The sequence below is a fragment of the Acanthochromis polyacanthus genome, chromosome 8, assembly GCF_021347895.1.
Source record: "Acanthochromis polyacanthus isolate Apoly-LR-REF ecotype Palm Island chromosome 8, KAUST_Apoly_ChrSc, whole genome shotgun sequence".
NCBI classification, from domain to species: Eukaryota; Metazoa; Chordata; class Actinopteri; family Pomacentridae; genus Acanthochromis; species Acanthochromis polyacanthus.
In genome coordinates this window covers 8,944,131-8,967,314 of record NC_067120.1, presented here as the reverse complement: position 1 = coordinate 8,967,314, position 23,184 = coordinate 8,944,131, and the positions used below count along the sequence as shown (strand labels likewise).

At 40.5% G+C, this 23,184-nt stretch overlaps 1 protein-coding gene across 2 annotated transcripts in view; it reads left to right on the top strand.

Moving 5' to 3' along the window:
* Positions 1-2,234: 2,234 nt before the first annotated feature.
* Positions 2,235-23,184, top strand: part of sema3ab (sema domain, immunoglobulin domain (Ig), short basic domain, secreted, (semaphorin) 3Ab) — a 57,652-nt gene continuing 36,702 nt past the window's right edge. The window contains exon 1 of one of the 2 annotated variants that reach the window (XM_051952233.1): positions 2,235-2,420. The gene's annotated coding sequence lies outside the window, so the exon portion shown is untranslated. Of the gene's footprint in view, positions 2,421-18,443; positions 18,786-23,184 lie in introns of those variants that run through there. The other variant, XM_051952235.1, reaches the window with a different exon arrangement.

Genomic DNA, 23,184 nt, shown 5'->3' with positions numbered 1-23,184 from the left:
TGTTTCATCGACTCACATGTTGTCAAAGACTGTTTTCCCCCTTTGGATTGTGCTCTCCACACCGAGCCCTGCGACCTCCTCGTCTGCTTTAGCCCCCTGGACTCTCCTGCTTCCCCCATCCTGGTTTTTGTAAGTACATTGTTTTGCTGATTGGTTTAGTTTATTCCTGTTTGGTTTCTGTAGTGGAGCTGAGGGTTTTAGTAGGTCTAGGTTGTAGTTTGTTGAAGTCTTGGATTTGGTTAGTTTATCTCCTGCCTTATTTTCCCCTTCCTGGAGTGGTTTACTTGGTTTTGTTTAAATACCCCCCAACAAGTATTTGAAGTTGTTTTTGCCAGACTCAAGAGATGCTTTGATTTGTACATGCTTTTCATTTGATTTAGCCAAAACGTGATAGTTTCAAATGTTGCCACAAATCTTGGAAATAATCACATGGACATAGAGCTACAGGCCAGTCTGTGAACTAGCTGCTGTATTCTTTAAACAATGCAAAGTCACAGCTTTTTAGAAACATCTGTGTTTGATATGAGAGGCAATGTGCACACACCATGAATTAGCCTTCACATTTTGGGTTAAGATTGACCCTTTCACAATATTATGTTAGACTTTTGGTGAAGCTAGGTTGAGACACTAAAACTTCTTGGTTAGGTTTAAGAAAATACCTTTGGTTGGATAAAAATATAGCCCTTTCACAACACTTCTGATGCTTCTCCCTCATTTTTAGGTTACCAGTTCTACTCCATTTAATGTATGATGAGTTGGCTGAAAAGGAGCAACAGTAAAGCAGCAAAGATACATTGAATCATCAGAAACAAACTGAAGCATAGGAGTGCAATTTTTAGGAAATAAGACTGATGTGGAGGAATTCTTCCTTCAAATCCTCAACTTCTTGTTTTGGACTGTAATTTTTTTAACATTCTGCCAGACTTTTAATTCTTTACTTGATCATAGTTGTATTAGTGCAACTCTGTGACCAAAATCATGTTAAATTTTGACAGACAAACCTTTAAATGTGTAAATCCTGCAATACCAGTTATAGAGTTATTTGAAAATGATTTCAGTGCCTGCTAGTTCTATTTGTTTTTCTAATTTTAACTTTTTTTTTAAAATTCACACAATGTTTTTTTTATATTTTTAGTATTACCAGTTATAACCGCCTCATGGGCTAAATGACATGAGGGTTAACCTCATTGCTTTCTCTGCTTGTATAAGCCATTACTTCACAACTGTGCAATTTTAATGTAATAATTCTGAGCAATTTCAACAAATTATGCCAAAAATAACTGAGCACTCAAGTAGGAGATTTTTGAGAAACATAAGAGCTGATGACAGATTTGACTGTTTCACAGAATTTGAAACATTTGAATTTCTACATGTGGAAATGTGTGGAGGGACGGTGTGGTCCATAAGATCTGCAGACAAGACTTGCAAATTATACAGTTAATTTCACACATTGAATGATTGAATCTATCAAGCTGAATGTTTGCTTATTGCACTAGAGATTACAATGTGTTTAGTGCAGCTGTGTGTGTGGATATGCACAAGTGCAGAACACATTCTTCACTCTGTATGTTTGGGTATGAGACTTTAAGTTTGCGAGTGTGTGTGTGTGTGACTGTGTGTCTCATATTGCTGCTGGCATCCACAGATCCCCGGAGCGAACACAGTATGCATATCCATGAAATGGATACGGCTTTCAGTACAGTTTGATGCCACACCTCATTGACCTTTAGCTTTATAATCTGGTTTTCCAATTGGTCACATATCTTGACTTTATCCTTGATTTGCTCTGCAACCACATGGGCTGCTCTAATATCATTTGGAAAATATTTCCCTGATTTATGAGAGAGATATCAGCTGACTCTCATACCATTTCAGTCAGTTAATGTGTTCATGTTTGATATTTGTGTCATCATTTCATCACTACTGCATTTCACGGTTGGACACTCTTAAAGTTCAGCTACTGGAGAGAGATTAAACCATCAGTGTCCATCTGTTCCCCTACTATTCAGTCGCCCCTCCAAAAATGTATTACGATTTACAATTATAAAGTCATTTTTATGTCCTTGTCTGACAAAGGCAGGGGCACATAATGGAACAGTGAAATACAGGGACAGAGATAAAGAGTGAGACTTTCTACATATTGATTTTACAGAGTGAGTAGGATACTTGGCAAGTGGTCAGAGCTATCGTATGTTAGGGTGAGGAGAGGGAAAGGAGGCAGTGGAGCAGGAGAGAGGTAGGAAAGAAAAGTGGATACTTGAGTGGAATTAGTATCTCTCTCTACAGCCTTGTGGCATGTGATGGCATCTCCTCCTTCATCAGCTACATGGCATCATATCATACCACTGAGGATTTGACCTATAAAACTTAACACCCTGCAATGCTGGTCTTTGACTCTACTGCCTCTGCTCCACTCTAAGGTGAGAGATTTGTTGAATTTGTTTGGCAAGAACAGGTTAAAAAGTTGCATTGTTATTGCCATGGTCAGATTTGTGTCTTGCTCATTCAGTGACACTGAGCTTTATGATGGAGTGTGAGAATCTAGACAGTCTTTGTTTTGTAGTCCAAAACATTATGAAGGCTTTTTCTCTGCCTGCGCAACTTTTTTCCGAGGTTCTTATTTAACTTTGGTTGATTGACTCTGATTTTGAGTTGCTCACTATTTACACTTTTGATATCTGTTTATAAAACTAATCCTGCTTTAATCTGTAATGACAGTACTGTGTGTGACGTCGCACGATGTCATGAAGAATGAATTGATGTGGACAAAACAGTATTTCACATGCTGTTAAAGATTTTTTTAAAAATGCAGTGCTATACAGACATTTAGCTTTAATTTTTTGTGATGAATTATGCTACTTATGGATGTATTTGTTATTCTGACTCTTATCCATTTGTTCCAAATCTAATGGTCAATATTTAAGAGGGAAAATGCATAAATGCCTATCTACTACAGTTTTCAGCTGCAGTAATAGAAGTGGCAATGAGATAAAGAGATCTTCACACCTGTCAAAAACATGCCAAAAGGTGTGGCAGAGCTCAAATGTTAGAGGCTGGTTAAAAGAAGATTGCAGTGGAACTTTGGCAGCAGAACCCAGGAAATGTATCATAGCCATGTTTAACACATTAACAAACAAGGTATGTGTGTGTAACCGTGTGTGTGCATGATCGGTATGTTCTAAGTATTTATCAGAGGTGTGAATGGTGATGAGTTGCCAGCGTCGGGAGATCAAAAGCTTAAATGAAATGTTTGTCACTGTAACAGCTGCATCGCTGTGGCTTTCCACTTGATACTGCTAACTGCAGTCAAGACTGCAGGCAACTCCATTTGTATGTTTCTGCTGAATGAATAAGCAATTGCACTTTGTTTCCTTTAACTCAAAACATTCACAGAACTTCTGCATGTTTACCTTGGTCCTTCACTTCCATTTTTACAAGGTTCACTTTGGCTGCTTTGCAAACAATCTGTTGTTATTTTGCAATAGCACACACAATGTTCCTTTCTCTTTTATAGTGGATGAGTTCCAAAACAGAACTGTTTTATTAAGACCAAAGGGTATTTGATTTAGGTCTGAAAGTGCCAAGCCAAATTCACAACAACATTACATAAGACAAAATCTGGGCAAAGTTTACTTTCAGAAGAAACAACAAAATGGGAAACTGCAGGATGAATAAAAACAGAAATCAGACTATGAAACAACTTGAAGGGCGGCTGATCTCACTGCATGCAGAGCACAATAACATCACCAGACTCGGATATATATAGAAATCCAATTGATGCATCACATTTCTTTTTACAACTGCTAACAAGATTTGGTACTGGCACGACAGCACAGTGGAGCAAAAGCTGTGAGTATTGGCACGCTCAGTAATAATCACTTTGAGTTATAAAGAGTTGTGGAGGGCCATGCTCATTGAGTGAAACTCCTTTTCACACTCGGTGCCGTTCAAATGGCCCAGAAAAGTCACAATCGCAGGAGAAAAGGTCCAGTTTTCAAGGCCGATTGTGCACAGCTGTAAATGAAAAATGACTTGCATGGCTCTTCAAATCCTACATGACTTCATCATTCATAAAACTGATGTCATGGCCTGGTGATCACAGCAGGTTTCCACACAGCTTCCTGTTTTTTTTGTTTTTTTTTTAAAACAGATTTCTATGATGGATGATTCAGTGCTTTCATAAAGGAGAAGCTGCTTCTTTGACTGCGATAAGCTCCTGTCTCCTAGCATTTGTCTTAATGAGCTCATTCTACATTCACTGCAAGCTAATTACTTTCCTTAATCATCAGTAGACACATGGTCATCTATTATGATTATTATTTATGCTAGGCTGTAAAATGGAAGGTATTTTTTTATATTTATGTACTTTCTCTATTTGTTCTTTCTTTTCTCCTTCCTTCCTGCCTTCTTCCTTCCTGTGGTTTCAGTAACCCTACCCATATGGCTCGGTCTTTGATGTCTTTCTGAAATCCATGTGCATGTTGGTTGTCATGTTGCTTCATGGCAGGCGCATTCCTGTCTTCCAGCATGAGGGCCTCCCAACACAGAAACACACACATGCACACTTAGTGTCTCAATATTTCTGCTTGAGATATGGGATGTGCAAAATTACAAAATTCCACTACATTAAAGTTTATTCCAGTCGTAAATTTTACTTTTTGTCTGTATTATGGATCGTCTTGCGACCTGCAAGTGCACACTGCACCTCATTGCGCTCCTCACAACTACAATGCAAGATTTCAATAGAAGTCTCTGCATAGTAAGAGGCACCAAGGCACCAGTTTTGGCAGGCATGAAGGGCACTGCTATCATCAGAGCAGAGGATGTTCGGTAGCCTTCTGCAAGTGACAGATGACTGCTCTCACTGCCATTTTATGGCTCCTTCAGCCATGCTTAAAGTTGAAATATGTGGAAGAATAAGCAGAGAATAGATTTCACATAAGAAATGGAGGTCACATTCAACCTGCTCTGAATTTTATGGTGGTTCAGATTCCCTCTCCCTGGATGTGTGTGCGCCTGCTGTGTATGGGTGTTACTGAGAGAGAAAGCAAGATGAAATAAAAGTCACGATCAACTTGATGAATGGTGTAACATTCTCAGTGGAAAGTGTCATTTCATAAGATTCATGAGTCTCTGGTCCTTCCAGTTGCTCACTGGATTCAAGGTTCTCCTGTCAGGTGCGTCTGATGTCTATCAAGGGAGTGATCGACGCTTTTAAAGACTTTGGACCTCAGCTTCATTCACTTGTATTTTTTGCCTCATTAATAGAACAGTATTTACTACTGTTGGACCTGTAACTATACCAATGTCCCTCAAAGTATATATTTTTCCCGACAGTGAAATCCAAATGTTATTAATATTTGTCACTATTACTGTTGCAGGATAAATGCCCATGATATTAATGCCTCATATAAAAGACAAACTATCTATTGCCAGAGGGATAAATTTCAGCAGTTATTTGGCTCGATCATATTTTACATGCACAAATGTCCTTAGTACCCTTTAAACTGGCTTTGTTTATGCAAATTGTATGCTAATGGTCATTTGTTCTTGCATGTAATTGCGTGAGTGTATATGAATGAGTGCAAGAGAGAGATAAAGAGAGGGAGATTGATCAGAGAGGTATTACTCGGCTGCGAGTGTTGTCAGGGCAGCACTATTATGCAGATGAGTGGGTTAAATGTAGTTGGACACCACACAGCATGCCATTAAATCTATAATGGCAGTGGGACCCTAATGTTGGGCTGCTATTTTAATGTGCTCTGCCTTTCCCTGTGTTGTACACTAAACAGCCCTGAGCCCCCATTAACCACATGGCAGCGTTTCTCAGTTGCTGTTATATATTTTTTTTATATTTCCCATTCTGCTCATTGTGTTGAGCTCATTCTGTCTTCGCTCTCTTTCTCAATTCCATTTTTTCTTTGTGTGTCTCGGTGTGCTCTTTCTCTGTCTTGTATTCAAAGCTGAAAATGAAAACGGAGCTAGACGCTAATTACCTCTGGCGCATCCTTTTATGCTACTGGACAGCCAGTGTAGATGGCATAAATATGGCAGTCCATACCTGTTTGTAATGACGAGCTTAGAGGACCACGGTGAAACCCATTACCCCAATTACCCAATTATCTCAAATGATGGGTGATTATCCGGCATCATCACCAATACTGCTGTAGCACCTCCTCTAGGATAGCAGTTTTGCTGGTCTGAATATAGCTATTCATGTCTCCATTTTCTTAATGTCAACACAGACACGTATTCAAAGCCTGTACGCACATTCATTTAGTCCTTGGCCTGCTGTCATGTGCCTATTTTGACAGGTCATTCCGTGCAGTATTTCTTTTTTCAAACCGTTTGGGGATGCTGGATGAAGCTCTCGTATTCGATGGCAAAGGAAACAGAGCTGTTGGTGCAGGGTCATAACCTCTCACCTGACATGTGAGAAGACTGTCTGTGTGACATGCGAGTAGCGCAGATCGTACCATTTGCCATCCACTGATGTGTTGTTTTTGTAGCTCCTCTGTGTGTCTCTGTCCATCCATCTGTCCTCGAACCCAGACCACCCCCCCACAAAAAAAATCACAGTAAATAGAGTCCTTTCAGGGCAGTCATGGAAATGAAAAACGTGGTTGAAATGGCAGCAACTAGTAATACAGACTGCATCTCTGTCCTTTAATCAGTGATAATAGCCCTAGGTCTTCATGAATCTAAAGTCAAGAATGCGCCTAAGCAGTCCTACTTCCTGGTGATTATCCATCTCCTCCTCCTTGCTGCTGTCTGCTCTACCCCCTTCTCCTCCTCCTCCTCTTCATCTTCTCCACCCATCTCCTACAATTCATGCAATCATGCCCGGTGTTGATGGACATCTTAAGCACAGATCAGTGTTGACTCAATCTAAAAATAAGAGGTTAGTGTCCAAACATGTGCATGTGACATGTAAGGCACCGGAGTGGCTTGCATTAGTGTGTGAGCACATACTTGCCTTTGAGAGGTTGGAGGGGTCAGCGGTTGGGTCATGTGTATATATCCATGCCAGGTAAGAGAGATGTCCAATGAAGGACGGGGGGCTCCTGTGTCTACTCGTCATCTCCCATGAGGCATAGTGTCACTTGCCCCCTTGCCTCTCACCTCTCCTCCCCACTAACCCCCTTTCTCCCCCCCGGCTGGTGGTAATACATCCATGGCTATTCTTAGCTGCGGTGTCAAGCCTGTCTCTGGGGAGCAGTCGAGGGGGCTCTGTTACATTATAGACATGCAGACACACACACACACATGCACACAGGTGTCTCGAGACATTTCGATGTCATATCTATTAAGCTCTGTAACTCCAAAACCAATTTCAAAAACAGCCCACTAAGTACAAGATAATGTTTCACAATTGAAAACTCAATAAATTGAGTGGTATGCTGATTGGGTTGCTTCGGCAGGCTGTGTATAATTGATGTTACTGGGTGGTTTATCCTTCATACAATCCTAAAGCAATGCAGTATTTATTTATTGTATCATAGGTCTTACAGAAAGCTGATCCACCGTTAAACTGCGGGCAGATTTTATTGGTATTATCAATAATGTCTGCATAACTCAGTTGCAGCTATGCTTTACATTAAGTAGCAAAGTAGCAGACTGGCATTTCGATTCATTATAAAGTAGCATGTGTTTCCCATTTAAGGTGGGATATCGAAAGATCAAATTTCTCTGCTGTTTCAGCTCAAGAACTTTAAAAATATTAAGTGCATGTGTGTTTCTGTATTTCTATCATTTTAAAAACCATTGTGACTTGCTGGTATATTGTTAGAGGTGGTCGGTCTGAAGATAAAGTACAGAGAAGTCTGAAGAAAAGACATGTAGTTTATTTCATACAGTAAAAACACTGGTGATGTTTATGTGCTTGTGCAGCTATGCTTTTCCTGCAAATGATGCTATTAAAAGGGCCACAGTGGTGACCCTGCAGTTCTGTTTCTTAAAAAATATTTTCCCATTCAACTAAACTGCATTGTCAGTTACCTTTTACTATTTGTTTGTGACATATGAGAAATGTGCTTTCAATTAACATATCGTTGCCATTTTTATTTTTGCTTTACTGTTGCTCCTCTTTAGCAAACCTATCGCCTTTTAAATGCAGTGAGACTTGTCACTCTGGGAACCCAGAAAATCTGTTGTCAGAGGGTGTAATTTAACCCAAATTATGATATTTTCCAAGACTAGACTCCTGGGTGAAAATCCTGTTTTGGACTTTTGCCTCCATCTTCTAATGAGGACTTTGTGACTCTTTTCAAGTGGAAGAGCTCCACACAACATTAGTTTTACCATTTGGCAAGAAAATGTATTTCTTTGAAGATGATATTGACAGTGCACACCAGCACAAAAAGTGATGCGATTAACATTACGTTAGTAACTTAAGTGTATCCTTGACAGCTTGATAACTTTACTTTCCTTTTAGACAAGGCTTTTTAATACTTTATATCAAGTGTATTACTCCTATCACAAATTGCAGTAGTGACACAGTACAACCTGAGTTCTGGTGACAGCCCTAATTTTATGTGCACATGTCTGAATCAGGAATATTGATAGGACTTCCCTTCCATGTAAATCCTGAGGTAAGTGTCTTGAGCTTGTAGCACTTCATAACAAGGGAATTGCCTTACAGACCACACGCAGCATTGGCACCCGGCTAAACCCTCGCGGAGGGTAGAAAATCCTGTCAGTGTTTCTCTGTGTGTGGCAGATGAAGGGACAGAAGGACAAAGGTCTGGTTTAGTTCTCGTTGCAGCTGTCCTGACTGGGGTCAAGGCTGAGCGATTCTGCTCTCATCCAAGCGACATTACACACATGAACACCATAACACAAATATTGTACAACAGCTCCTAATAAAAGAAAATCCTACTGAAGACAGAAAAATTAAAGGAACTTGTGACCTGAGTAAATGTTACTGCAATGCATTTTTTAAAAAGGTGGTCTATTTGTACAACTGGTTATCAGCTGCAAATAATGTTCTACAACCACTCTTACGATGTGACGAGAATCAACCAAGGCACAAACTGCAAGTGTCCAGAGACTGTTTGAAGCAATATTCAGCTACAGTGGCTCAATGCGCAACTTCATGTAAGCGGTGTGCATTGGTGCAACAATGGTAATTTTGAGTAGAAAACCAAAACACCAATCTGTATTGCTTATATGGAAAAGATGAAGCTGCCAGATGAACAAGGTAGCCAGAGATTACGGATAATTACTGAATGACTGTGCCTACAGTATGCTATCACTGTATACTGTGTGTAGCTTCAGGGCCAGAAGTCACATTTGCTACACACTCCTGGTCTACCATACCTTGTTCGTTGGTTGTGTAAAAAAAGTCTGCAGTCATTCGCTCTGCAGCAGAACTGTAATGCAGCGTTTCTGGTGGTTAATGGCCTCCCATGAGCCTGCTCCTGTTTTACTGCCCAGCCTGTGGGAGGGAGGAGGGGGAAAAAGTGATGGCGCCTGAGGGGAGAAAAAGAGGTATAGAAGCCCAGAGAGAGGGAAAAAAACATAAGGACAGGGGGAAATTTAGCAGGATGAAAGCAGGTAGGAAAGATGATTTTATATAAAATGGGGAATACAGAACTTGACATGAATAAAAAGGCAGGAAAGGACAGGGAGTGTGGTGTAAGGTGACCCAGAACTCTGCAGTCAGTCTGACCCCTGCTGATGGATGGACCGTTTACCAGGAGATGTTTTCCTCCTGGACTTTGACATTTATCCAACATGGCAAAGACACATTGAGCATTTTGAAAATCCTTTCATATTATACTATAGACAGTGGTCACGGATACCAAAGCTACACTGAATGTAAGTAATTTTCGACCAGCGTGGTCTGAAGTTCCCTTTGAAGTGCTACCACAAGCACAAATGCAAGAATAGAAGCGCAACTCGGGCTGTACACACTCACCACCCTCACACACCAGCTATTTATTTCACACGTTTGTGTGTGGTGTGCGTGTGTTTCACTGGTTTCTGTACGTGGCCTCCAGTGCACAAAGGTCAACCATCAAGTTCAGGGTCACATTCACATCCATTAATCATAGACGGGGCTCCAGACTGAAGTACTGCCTCAGCTTCTCTGCCGCTAAGTTCCACCCAGGAAAGCTCAGTCTGTAGTCAGAAATATTATATTTGTTGTACCTTTTCAAACCTATGAACTGTCTGTGAACACACACAAAAAAAAATGTAAAGCTTAAAAGGATTTAGTTCTAAAATTATGAAGAAGTTATAATTTGCCATTTTCATGTAATGACAATTGTGTAGGCATTGGATTGAATATTTCACATTTGGGGTTTTTAATGAACAAGGAATTTAGAATATGTGGGTCAAATTGCTCAACTAATTGAAAAAATATGTATTTTATGACTTTAAACTTGCCTATAGGAAACATAAGGATTTTGGGATAAAGTGATTTGTGAATGTCTGGAAGGGAAGTACAGCTTTATATGTCTATTTAGCTTAGATTTTAATGAAAGCTAACAGGAAGCTGTGGTTGTGCTTTAGTACCTTTGTAGTTTATAGAGTTGGAGTCAGTTATAGGGCAGAGAGATGAGCAGCCACACCAAAGCACCCTCACTGCAGTTATATATAGAGCTCGTTCACCCCACCCTGTTCTGGAGGTGAATGGGCTCCATGCAAACACATTCTATGGCTTACATGACCTGCTTTCACACCCGCCTCCTCGGTTCTACTTTCCTTTCCTCTCCCCATTTTCACATCTCTTATGTCCATTGTTTTCAGTTTGTGGTTTGGCAGAGCGCTGCGGTATGTGGTTTAAGAGAAAATAAAACGGCACAAAGCATTCTAGTGGGATCGCTATTAGCATAACATATCAGTTCATTTCCTGAGGTGATTTTTGCTTCAGTCTTTATTTATAAATGAATAACCATGCCGTTTCCTTAACTGTTCTGATTTGCTTTCTTGCAATTGCCCAATTAGAGTGAATCCAAAAGCAGCCTCACACACATGAACTATTCCAATGGAAGTCCTCACAGTGTGGTGCTGACAAATGACTAAAAAAACAGAGTTTACTACACTTCAGGGAATACTGTAATAATTCTGCCCAACAGTCTCGACCATTTCTCGAAACCTTAATCTAAATGGTGAAACGTTACTTTAGTAAACAGTCTTACAAATGCTACATGTAGGGCTCAGGGTAGTTTACCCGACTCCTTTATAAAGAGGTTTCAAGATGCATCTCTGTGTCCATGAAGCAGTAGTCAACAACACTGATCAAAGATTTTCTTAAAAGACTTTTCCTCTGTGTCGACTTGTTTTTAATGATGGCCTGAACACAAGTTCAAGGAGAGAGTGAGAGAAAGCGAGAATGAGGGAGTGAGAGATGAAAGCGAGAGAGCACTGACAGCAACAGGATGCATGGACAGTGTCACAGAGGCCAATATCGTGTGCAATTGCTGGAGGCCTCCCATGGTGCCGTGAATGTTTTCTCCATGCTGGCTGGGACTATGTGAGAGGTCAGAGCAGAATGGACACTGTGCCCATTGTCCTGAAATGGCTGACCACTCTTTTGCTCTAAGGCAAGACAGATGACCTGCTAAGAGTCCTGCATGACCTGTAGTGAGCCTGTGACTGTTTGTATGTTTGTGTGTGAGTGAGTACTTTTTACACATGCAGCTTTCTGAACATTTAACAGTTAATAGGTGTTAATACAGAAAAAGAATATGCTGTAAAGACTCAAGATGTGAAAAGTGCTACCAGGATGTTCTGATTTTATGAGCTATGCTTTTCATTTAATAAAAAGAGCACTTCAGTAATAAATGCATTTTACTGCAATAAAGCAACACATTTACTACAGCAGGCTGGGCATGTCTTAATGTTGGATAATGTCTGCATATGTGTTAATATGTTAGTTTGTGTGTCCTCACATTTCCACTAAGTGCAAACCTCCTCCAGCACCAAGACCTGAGAAAATGTTTATGCTACTTAACTTTCAATCTTTATTGAGTTCATGCCCTCCCATTTTCTTTTCTTTGCGCTTTCTCTACAGAGGTAACTCACAAGTTGCTGTTTTTATTGCTCTTTCTTGGTTGGTCCTAGTTGCCAGGTGGTGCTCCTGCTGTGTGCATAAATCAACATCTTGTCAGACACACACCATAGCCACCTGTGACAAAACACCCTGAGAAAAGAACCAGGTGGAGTAAAACTAAAGAAAGCCAGAGAAAGCAAGAGTCACACAGAGAGGACAATGTTTTTTTTTTCGTCTGCTCTTCCTTTTAATTACTCTATTTAATCATCACGTGACTCATTACTGATGTGACAGAACAACAATAACAGTCAGAGGAGACACTTTCCACTCGCACACTTTCCATATCCCTGAGATGCGCTGACAAACGCAGTCGTGCAGACAGAAGTCTGTGGTGTCACAAACAGCTGCTGCCCCATCACTCCTGACACAATAAAGGTGTGGCAGGTTGAGAGAAAACTTATGGCGCCTTCAACAGAGGGCTGAGCTGCACTGACGTAATTAAACCTGTTCAAGTACACATTACTAGATGACTTTGATTACATAAACCCCATCTGCTTCTATCACAACCATTAAAATCAGTCCTGCTACAGCAACACCTGGTGTCAGAGTGTTCTAAAATTCTCTGCCGTCCAAAAGTCTTTAAACTACTCCATCTGCTGTGCATTTTTTAATGCACGTTTTGGTCCAAACGCCTGCCCAACATGGCCTGTTTGGAAGAGGTTCATAATTGCTAGCGGTGCTCCTGGCCCCACCTATCTAAAGCTTCTCATCTTCTACACTCACCTACAGTCCATGCAGTGGCCCGTCCAGTGCAGTTTCAGTTACCAAACATTTCCGTCTCAGGTTGAAATAATAAATAGTGAGGCTGGGCAGGTCAGATTAGAGAGACCGGTGTGTATTTTCATACAGCTGAAGACAAGGACTGCATACTACAGCACTAATGCCCTACAGATGGTTCCACTCACTTTAGTCAACTACAGGACGTACCCTCTCTCCATCCTGGCTATTTGATATTCTGAAGCCTGACCAGACCTCTGATTTGTCTGTGTAGACATGGTGGGAGGACATATTCTATACAAGAATTTGTGAGGGATTTACCTCGTCAGATGATAATCTGCCTGTCATAGTCTACAGCACGCAGTCAGTATTTCGGACAGATTCAGGTTGTTGAGAAAGAGCAGAGCTGACCTTGAGTAACAGTCGAGGAAAAGTTAAGCAAATTCTGTTGACATAAAAATAGCTTTGTAGGCAACAAAAGTCTCACAATCTTTAGCATGAGTGAATGTCACAAGAAAATTCTTGCCGGACTCATTTCTGGTAACAGTCAGACACACAGAAATCCATTCTGAATAAACAGCCTCTGTTTCCATTGTTATGACTTCTGCTCTGCTTCTGTAAAAGCAACAGCTGTAAGAAGATTTTTTTGAAAAGCTGAAAACCATTAGGTGAAATGCAGTAGAAGGGGATAAAGTTCAGAAATGCATAAGACAGAATAGTTTTTTATTTAAACAGGATAACCTGGGATTAAACCCCATTCACCACTCGCTCCATCTTGGCTATCTGATACACTGAAGCCTGGCTAGACTTCTGATAATGTCTGTGTAGACATTCTTGGAAGGAGATTTTATACAGCAATTCGTCAGGGATTAACTGTGTAAGATAATAATTTGCCTGTCATAGTCTATAATGTGCACACACAAGAGATCTCACTAGCTCAGATTGCTGGGAAAAAAGACCCTGAAATCATTATCAACTTTAATTTAATTGCAATCCACCTTGCTACTGTAGGTCATCCGAAAGGAAAAATCCAACCCAAGCAAAGATTTTTTGGAATGTAGCTGCATATACTGTTTCTAAGTGCACTCAGTCAGCCATGTAAGGGACGAAATGATGTACCATGTAAAGACAAATAGCAGTAGAAGGTTCTGTATCGATCTTTGCACTGTGTTAAAGAGAGGTTAGCAGAATTTCCCTCTATTCTTATGATGCTTTGCAGGCGTAAGAAGCATTTTTATTGCTCTTGGTGGTTAGAAATATATCTGAGCTTTAGTATTTTGTTGAACATTAAGAGAGTATGGCCAAGGCATCTATGACTTCTACTGCTGCTGCTTCTGCTACCAGGCACCAATATTCCATATGAGACAGAATGGGGGGGGGGGGGGGGGGGGGGGGGAGGATATCAAAATAAATGGTCTTCACTGTACTGAAAATTTGCAGGTAATGTCACTTACAATCAAGATATGAAATTAAATGCTGCTTTTAAGTTGCATATTGTGGGTTCTCCACCACATCTGTACAGGGAAAATTGGAAGACCCTGGAAAGTATAGAAAAAGAAGTATGTATTTGTCTACTTTAATCAACTCATGAATCCACAAAATCACCCTATGTCCCATTGAAAGCCTACAGTTTACATGTTGGGAACCACTGACCCGTTCTCGTTCTCAGGATGTCAAATACTGCTGTTTGGTCAAAGCCGCTGGCACCTGAGAGATACTCATAGGGTGTGCTTTGGCTTCGGTACCATCTGACCTGTATGGGAAGTTTTCCAGTTTAATAAGGAGGTTGGACAGGTGGAGGCAGCATGAAACAGGACTTTTACCCAGGAGGCTGAGGGGTTTGTATCCTGTGTCGGGACATTTATTTATTTATTTTTTACTTCATTTTATTTTGTGGCATAATCTTGTTTTTACTTGCATTTTGGTTCAGTGTAGGCAACAAAACTGCTAAATACACTTTGACAGAATTAATTATATGTTAAAGGGGAAACTTCTTATCTGGAAAGTAGTGACAGCGATAACACCAGGAGAAAACATTTGACTATGGACTCATTGCAATGATTTCTGATGGTCACAAATTCTTGTAGGTCCAAGCTCGAATCAATACCATGCAATATATGATATAATGAATCTCTGTAGTGCAAAATTTGAGTGGAATAAATTGCCTTCAGCATTAGAAAACTACACAGATCCCCTTGTAATGATGACCTCAAACATACAGTCTAGTGACGACCCCAGATTCGACACATCTTTCTACTTCTTGACAAGACCACAACTTTTGTCATCACAATTTTATTCCCTCATTTTTAGTATCTGGTCTCCTTCATTTCTCTCTTCACTTTTGCATTACTATGGTAGTTAAAGGGCATCTGCAGCATCTCCATTGTGCAGTGCTCTTTACAATGGAGGTCAGAGAAATGTCACGTATCTGAAATGGCTGAGCGCTAATATGCTTGATTGCTGGTGAAAGGTCTGTTATGGTCCATGAATGTGGATACCACAGAGCACATAAAAGTTCACATTTACATCCTTACACCATCCTGTTATATTAAACACAAGACTCTATTCATTCAATCAAAACTGCTGAGTTCACAAAAAAGTTTTAGTTCTTTCAGTCAAGCTTCATGGACTTTTAGTGGGGGAAAAAAACTGTTAAATGGTGTCCAATTTATACTATTAAGTTTAATTTCAAGCTTATAAACATCACAACTTGGTCTACTGCTCCTCTGTTGTTGAGCCACTAATCACGCTGGAGCCTTGGATAACTGTTGTTTACTGAGTTCACCAGCAGTATGCTAATCTGTACAGACACACAATTATCTCCAAGGATTTCTTACTGTCTCTTGGCTCTTCGTTCTATTGAATTTCATTAGACTTGCAATTTTTTGGTCAGGTCAAATTGTCTCGTCATTTGGACTAATTTGATTTCAATGAGATTTTGCTGATGGACGGGGTCATGCCTCAGTTCATCCCTTCATCATGTATTTATTCTATTATGATGGAAAAAACATTTTCAGAACAGACAAATTATTCATACATGCTGTTTTATGTCATGCTAGTAGATTGGAGCAGTCTGTCTGGCTCTGGTCCCATAGGAGGACAGGCAGGAGAGACAGTGGAACACTTAGTACAGAGGGGCTTTGTAAAGGTAATCAGGAACACACACCCATGTGAGCATCCATGTCCGTACACACACGCTTCCCAGCACTGTGGCGGCAGGCAGTCCTACTCCGTTAGGGGCAAAAACACTGAAATTAAACGCTGCGTGCTTGTGGTTTTTAATTTAGCGTGCCGACAGCCATCCAATAGTCCTGTGGTGACACTGGATAACTTTATGACCCTGGTGAGCACAGCCTGGGACAGGGACCAGGACAGACACCCACTTCAGCTCCTACCCTCTCTGTACACACACACACACACACACACACACACACACACACACACACACACACACACACACACACACACACACATTTGTACTTCTATCTTAGTGAGGACATCCATAGGCGTAATGCATTTCCTAGAGCCTTACCCTAACCTTAACCATCACAACTGATTGCCTAAACTTAATCCTTACCCTAACCTTAACCAAACCTCAATTCATACCTGTTCTCTAAAAACAAGTCTTCACCCTCAAACATGGCTGTTTCAAAGTGAGGACCGGCCAAAATGTCCTCACTTTGTAAAAATGTCCTCACTTTGATAGTTAAATGCAGAAAATGGTTCTCACAATGTAGCAAGTACAAGAACACACACACACACACACACACTTCATTGAAAATTTAATCTGAAAGATCCGAGTTACTACTGCAGACATTTGATCAATCATTTCAACCGCTTATTGTGGGAGCATAATGGGGCTATTGATCATGTAGTGAAAACATTTCTGTGGTAAGATAATAATAACATTGTCAAAAATAAAAATTTAAACGGTTACTTACATGCAAAATGCCAAGTCTGTATTGGCTTCTGTGGTCTTTGTAATTGCCTCCTTTATATCCAAATACCAGCTTTACTGGATAATCAATGCAAGCCACACATGAGTGCATTGTGTATGTACATGGCTGTATGCATCTGTTGGATTTCTCTACTGAGATGACTGCCAGATGAGTAGTGCTGACTGTACAGTGTTTGAAATGGGAAATCTGTATTGGTGTTTGTTGTTTTCTTCAAATGCCATGAAAAGGAGATGTTTATGTGGAATACTTTAGGTTGTGAAATCCTCTCATGTATCAGATTACTTAGTTCCATTACCAGCTGTTAAGTGCTGAAAACAGATCTCACTTTGTGTTTCTTTTTTTTCTTGTTGAAGCTTGTTTGGCTTCTTTACTATTGATCAACTAAAACCTGTCATAAGTTGACGATATTGACATACTGTGAAAGTATCATTTAGTCAGCATGACCTTGGTAGAGACAGCTAAACAACATGGCCTCCAACAGCTGTCTTGAGCCTCTGCAACCCAAAACTATCCCCAACACCCATGCATACATTAGAATTTTGACTATTTTAGCAGTGCACAAAAATTAGCCTGTTATTTATATCAACATATGATGTGCATTGTCACATGAGTGCAATCACAGGAGACATGGCAGAGTTGTAAAATTCTGCATCATACATATATATATATATATTTTTTTTTTTTTTTTTGCAGTTCTGTGAACATTTGCGAGCATGTAGAGGCAAACAAATGTACACATGCATATGAATATATGTCGACAAACTCCACCCACGGTTGAATCCAAGTGTTCAGTTTTATGATTCTGATTCTCTTCAAATAAGTGAAGTGAAGAAAATGCTGCTGTAGAGGTGGCCTTGCTGGGATGTGTGTATTATTTTAAAAGTGCTTTCTCTCTAAGTGCTGGATATGTGGCTGTTCCATTGCCGCATGGTGATGACAGTGTGTGTTGATGGAAACCACATGCAATGCCATGAGTGTGCGCGGTTCCATTTTTGTGTATGTGCCTGTCTGTGTATGTGTTTGTGGAAGACGAGGCTAACTGGATTGTGGTCGTAGCTCAGTGGACATCCCTGTAATGATCTCTGACATTGTAGTGCGTTAATTTGAAGTGATGACACGTTTCCAAATTAATACTCCCTGATATGTCTGTGCGTTTTCTGAATGAGGACTTGCAGGAAACGGGTCATATGAAGTCATACGTTGGACTGTTTAAAAGGAAATATTTGCTGCGCTGCTGGAATATTCTGAATGGTTACCAGGCAGGCTGCTCTGCTGTGTACGACACTTTGGAAAGTTGTAAATCTTTGTCATTTGGGACCCGTAGTGCTGCACTGTTGTCTTTTATGTGTCTGTGGCATCTGGAACGCAGAGTCAGTCACACAGACTCCATGAATGATTCACGGAAGACTCTTTCTTTGTAGGCTGCATCTCTGCGGTGTGGTGTTTGTATCCCAGCACATCTTTTCTCCTTCGGGAATCACTCACATCTATGATTCCCTACCTATACTATTCATTCACTCTGCATCCCTGCATATCTGTCCCTCGCTACCTTGCTCTTGCCAAATACTGTAGCCTCCCAGGTTCCCCACAGAGACGGGCAGCAGGCAGGCATGCCCAGAACCAGCCCTGTCCTCCTCTGAGAGCGGCTGACGTCACCGTTCTTCTCCCAGATGATTCCGTGAGACACATCAACACTTTCACACACCAATATGGTGTTTCACATCAGACCAGTTACTAAGGAAGGCAACTGTGTGTGTACGCACACACACAAACACAACTGTGTTTATGTTTGGAGCAACTAGGGAGGGAGAGAGCGACAGAAAAAGGAAAATGCTAATGATCAGTAGTTGGCAGATGGAGTGATGTAGCGAGGACTGGTATTGCTGCCCACTTAAACTCATCTGCTGTTACTCCAACCCCCAACACAAGACTGGACTCTGTGCACACTCATCCACATGCTTGCTCATTCACGCACCCTAAGGCGCTTGTTCTCACTCATACTCTTTCAGATACTCGGGACTCTATGAAAACATCGATCTGGACTAACAATTGTAAGTGTACACCCTTTTGTTTATTGCAACAGCATTTTTCTAGTATTATTAGAGGGGATTTGATAGATTTGTGTTGGGTAAGAGACAGGGCAGTTGTTGTTTGTAATGCACAGAAAGGTCTATTATCTTGTCACTGCTGGTATCCTGCCGTCAGGGTAAGGAGCTCAGTGATCACATCTTTTGTCATGGCAATAAAATAACTCTCATTTACAGTTTGTTGGTGTTGTTGGGATGAGTAACAGATACGATGAAAAATGAGCTGGAAAATTCACCCTGGAGGGAGGAGATGCCACCTGATCTCATAACACAACCTGGTGTGTACATCACATCAGCATAGTAACCAGGAGAGCAACACTGTGTGTGCTCGACTGATTTATGACGGGGGAACAGTTAATGGATTTATGAAGTGTTCAGTAATAAATTCGAGGCTTTCATGGAGTCAGTAGAGTCTGATAATTTGCATGTTTTTCTGGAGAAAGAGGGGGATTTTCAGCAGAGGAAAACACTCGCAGCTCTTGCGTTTCTTCTAGGTGTGAGCCATGAGGAAAATCTTTCTTTTAACATGTTGGTTGTTTTGTTGTTGTTTTTTGGGCGGAACTTTGTTTCAAATTTACAGTATCTTTTTAGAACTTCATAGATAATGCATGGACTAATACATGATTAATTGCAGCATTTGCAGGTCATGACTGATGATCTGATTACTGCATATTTTAGTTTCTGCTGAGCAGGTTGATGAGCACCATATGTAGACCTGCAAGCACACTACCCAAATGAGAAAGAAAAGAATTCTAAGCTACAAATAAATCTTTGTATAAGTTGCGTAAATTCCGTAGTCCTCTAAGTGTTATAATTCCTCATGTCTGCATGTGTTTACATCAATCTTTTAAGTCTCTAATTAAAAGCTATGTTCGCGGATGTGTTCTTTTAAGTGAGTGGCTGAAAGGCATGAAAGTTTATTTACTGCCATGTTGCACTGTGGGGACTAGTTAAAGGTGCTGACAGCGGCTAATGCTGGTCCAAATACTGTAACACACACACACACACACACACACACACACACACACACACACACACGCACACGCGCACACACTCAGATGCACACACTTTTAGGGAGAGCTAAGGATAACGCACAGCTGCCTTGTCTCAAGAGAGTGAGAAGGAGAACAGAAGCAGACATTATTCACCTGAGCTAAATCACTCCTGTGCACACAATTATGCAATATGAAATTAAGAGTCAAAGAAAAACAGAACTCTGAGAGAGACAGATTTTTTTGCTCACTGTTACATTAAAAGTCATATGCATACATTTTACAAAGCAAACGTCATCAGCAGTGTCCCAGCTTCTGCAAAGTTGCACATTGTGCTGGATCTTATTATACCTTTGCCAGCCTGAACTGAAAACATATTGTCTCCAGGCATTTGGTCTAAATTTTTCCTCTCACATGGTCAGCTGTTGAAAAGTCAGAACCCAGCACATGGTCTCTGTTTCTAAAAGCACAATGCAACAGAAACCCTCTCAATAGGTGGAGCTGACCATTACCACATGGAGGTTAAGAGGGGTTAGTATAACTAGTCTGCTACTGCAAAACCAAATCACATAAAATTTGACTGGCTTCTCGGAAAAGAGGATGTTCGGAGACGATAAACGAAACGGTAGCAAAAGTAGAAAGCCTTAATGTGCTTTGGGAATGACCTCAGTGCAAAGTCCAGCTGCAAACAGCACTTCATTTGACATCTCACAGAGTGGCAGAAAGCATGGAGTCACTTATGCTATTTCCTCTCATTTCACCTTCCTCACGCCCAGTGTTAGGGTCACCGAGCAGAGGGCTAATTGAGCCTCAAGATAGTGCTACTAGTTTACTCCCACCACAGCCTGTCACTGGCAGGAATGCCAAGTCTTTGGGAACTGGTTTTATCATGAAACAGCAATTCCTCTGGAGTGTTTTGTAGTTAAACATTTTACTCACTGTAGACTATTTTGTGACCCTCCACTCTAAAGAAAAACTAAAAGAAAATGAATGATGTATGATCAGAGTTGGAGGGCATGTTTGTGCTGGAATTCAAAAGCTGCACTTGATGAAAATTTTAATTCCAAATGTTTACTTGAAATCAAGATGTGTGGCATCGCAGATACAGAACATTGAGAATGGTCTTTCAGTGATCTAGGTGTAGTAGTTTTAAAATTAAAAAAAATGTTCATATTTATATATTCTGAGCTGCTCACTGAGGGAGATGTAGATTTCAGGTGATTAACTTTGTTATGGAAACAACAGCAGAGTATTTTTATGTAGCGGTTAACATGCCTGCAGGGGCTCTTTAAAGAGCTGACAGAATGTGTCCTCTGTGAATATTCTGCTGGTTAGTTTAGAGAACAACTAAACGGGGGTATTCCCAAAGAACATTTTGGGATTCTCCTTAAAATGTGTGACAATGCACAATTAAAAGTGGTATAAATTTAGAAATGATGTGTAAGATAGTGTGTATGTTAATTTGAACTCTCATATACACGAGGTGGGACACATGTGAGACAGATCAGGATAATGATGCTACTTGAAAAAGACCTAACAAGCAATTTTTGGGAGAGGAACCCAACATAGCAAAAACAAAGGGCAAAGCTGTCTACTACGCATAATAGTCATGCTATAAAACAAAGAAAGCAAGGTGATGTTACTTCAAATATATGCATAAGGAGGAGTCTGAGGTCGATGAATGAGTCAACAAAACACCACAATTTAGCATCGTAAGCTGTTTTTTGTCTCCTATGTCAATCTTATTGCCAGTCTTATGTTTGAATTTGACTGTCCGTAACCCCAACCAGCTGTTTACTTTAATAACCTTCGTGATGAAATTTGCTAACTCTCAAGTCAGAAAATGCTTCTATGAGTCATTCTATGAGAGACATACATACAATGATTTTGTTGTTGACAATTTAATAACTCATTTGACAGATGTGTTAGCTGTTCTTGAAACATGAACCTCCTTTTAGCTAATACTATTGTGACAATGTATCTTAACTGTGTCTGACCCACTGTCGGTAAATATCCTCAAGGTTATCGTGGAAAAGCTCCCCCTCCTCACTGGCTCAGATTTCCTTCAAGTCACTCCCCAACTAATGGATCTGCCTCAAATTGTGGGCAACATAGCAGTTCTCTTTTACAGCAGCCTTTCATCTTGAAAATAACAAAGGGGCTGATTTAGTGCAAACACATGCTTGTGCAGTTTGGTCATGTATTAGTGTATTTACTAAATGGGTTTGCTCAGAGTCCCTGTTGTTTCTCCATCATGTACCCCATCCATCCACTTCATGTCTCCTCCAGTCATTTATTTGCTCCATGTTGTGATCTAAGCACGCTTTTAAATTCCCTCATCCTCTCGCCATCTCCTGTTTCTAGTTCTTACATTTTTTTCATCTCAACTCTGAATCCTGTATCCTCCTGCTGCTGACACAGATGGGTGATCCGCTAGTTCATGCTTGCTGACCCATTAGGTGAACTCCTCGGCCCCACCGGACGCTTCTGTTTGCAAACTGTGACAAAGTATCAGCTTTACCCTTTTCTGTAGGTGCAGGCAGCGTGGAGGAACATGGGATGTAGGCATGTTCATATATATATATATATATATATATATATATATATATATATTACCTGTCACACCCCCATCTTAAAGTGCATGCATTTACTTGCCTGCACTTGCTCTCACATGCACTCGACCAAACAAACATTGACGATAAAGTGATTCAGATTCTGTTAGTGTAGACCGCTAACCTCAATAAAAAGTCAGCCTATGATTATTGAAGGACAAAGCCTTATTAAATTAACTTAAGTGATTGCTTAGCAAGTTGCTCCAAGGAAGAGAATTATAAAATGCAGTGTGTGTCAGCCACACGCAGATATCCTAATTAGCTAAATAAGTCATTAATTTTAGTGGAACGTTATTAAGATAAAGTTAATGAAGGTAAGCTTAATTAAGATGTGATGAATTGACATGTCGGTTACACCCATTAACACATCTCCTGTCTTTGACTTATCTGCTTATACTCCAGAATGCTGCCTGGAAATTAGACATTAAAGTGTCATCCAGCTGGTGCATCTTTGAGACGGACATTAACATTCAGTCAGAAGGAAGTTAGTTTTCCTGAGTTGAGCTGAGCACATTTGCAGATCCTAATCACCATTCATTTGTGTAGCATTGTCTTTCAGACCATCAGAAATAGCAGTGTGTTGCTTGTTTCTTGTAACTTACTACACTATATATATATATATATATATATATTAATACCCATAAAGTGGACACTTTGAACAGCTCGATGAACCAAGACTCTTAAGACTCACTCCTGTGAAGAAAGGGTGTTTCTTAAAAAGCACAAGTGATGATGGGGTCGGTTACAGCAGCTTGCTGA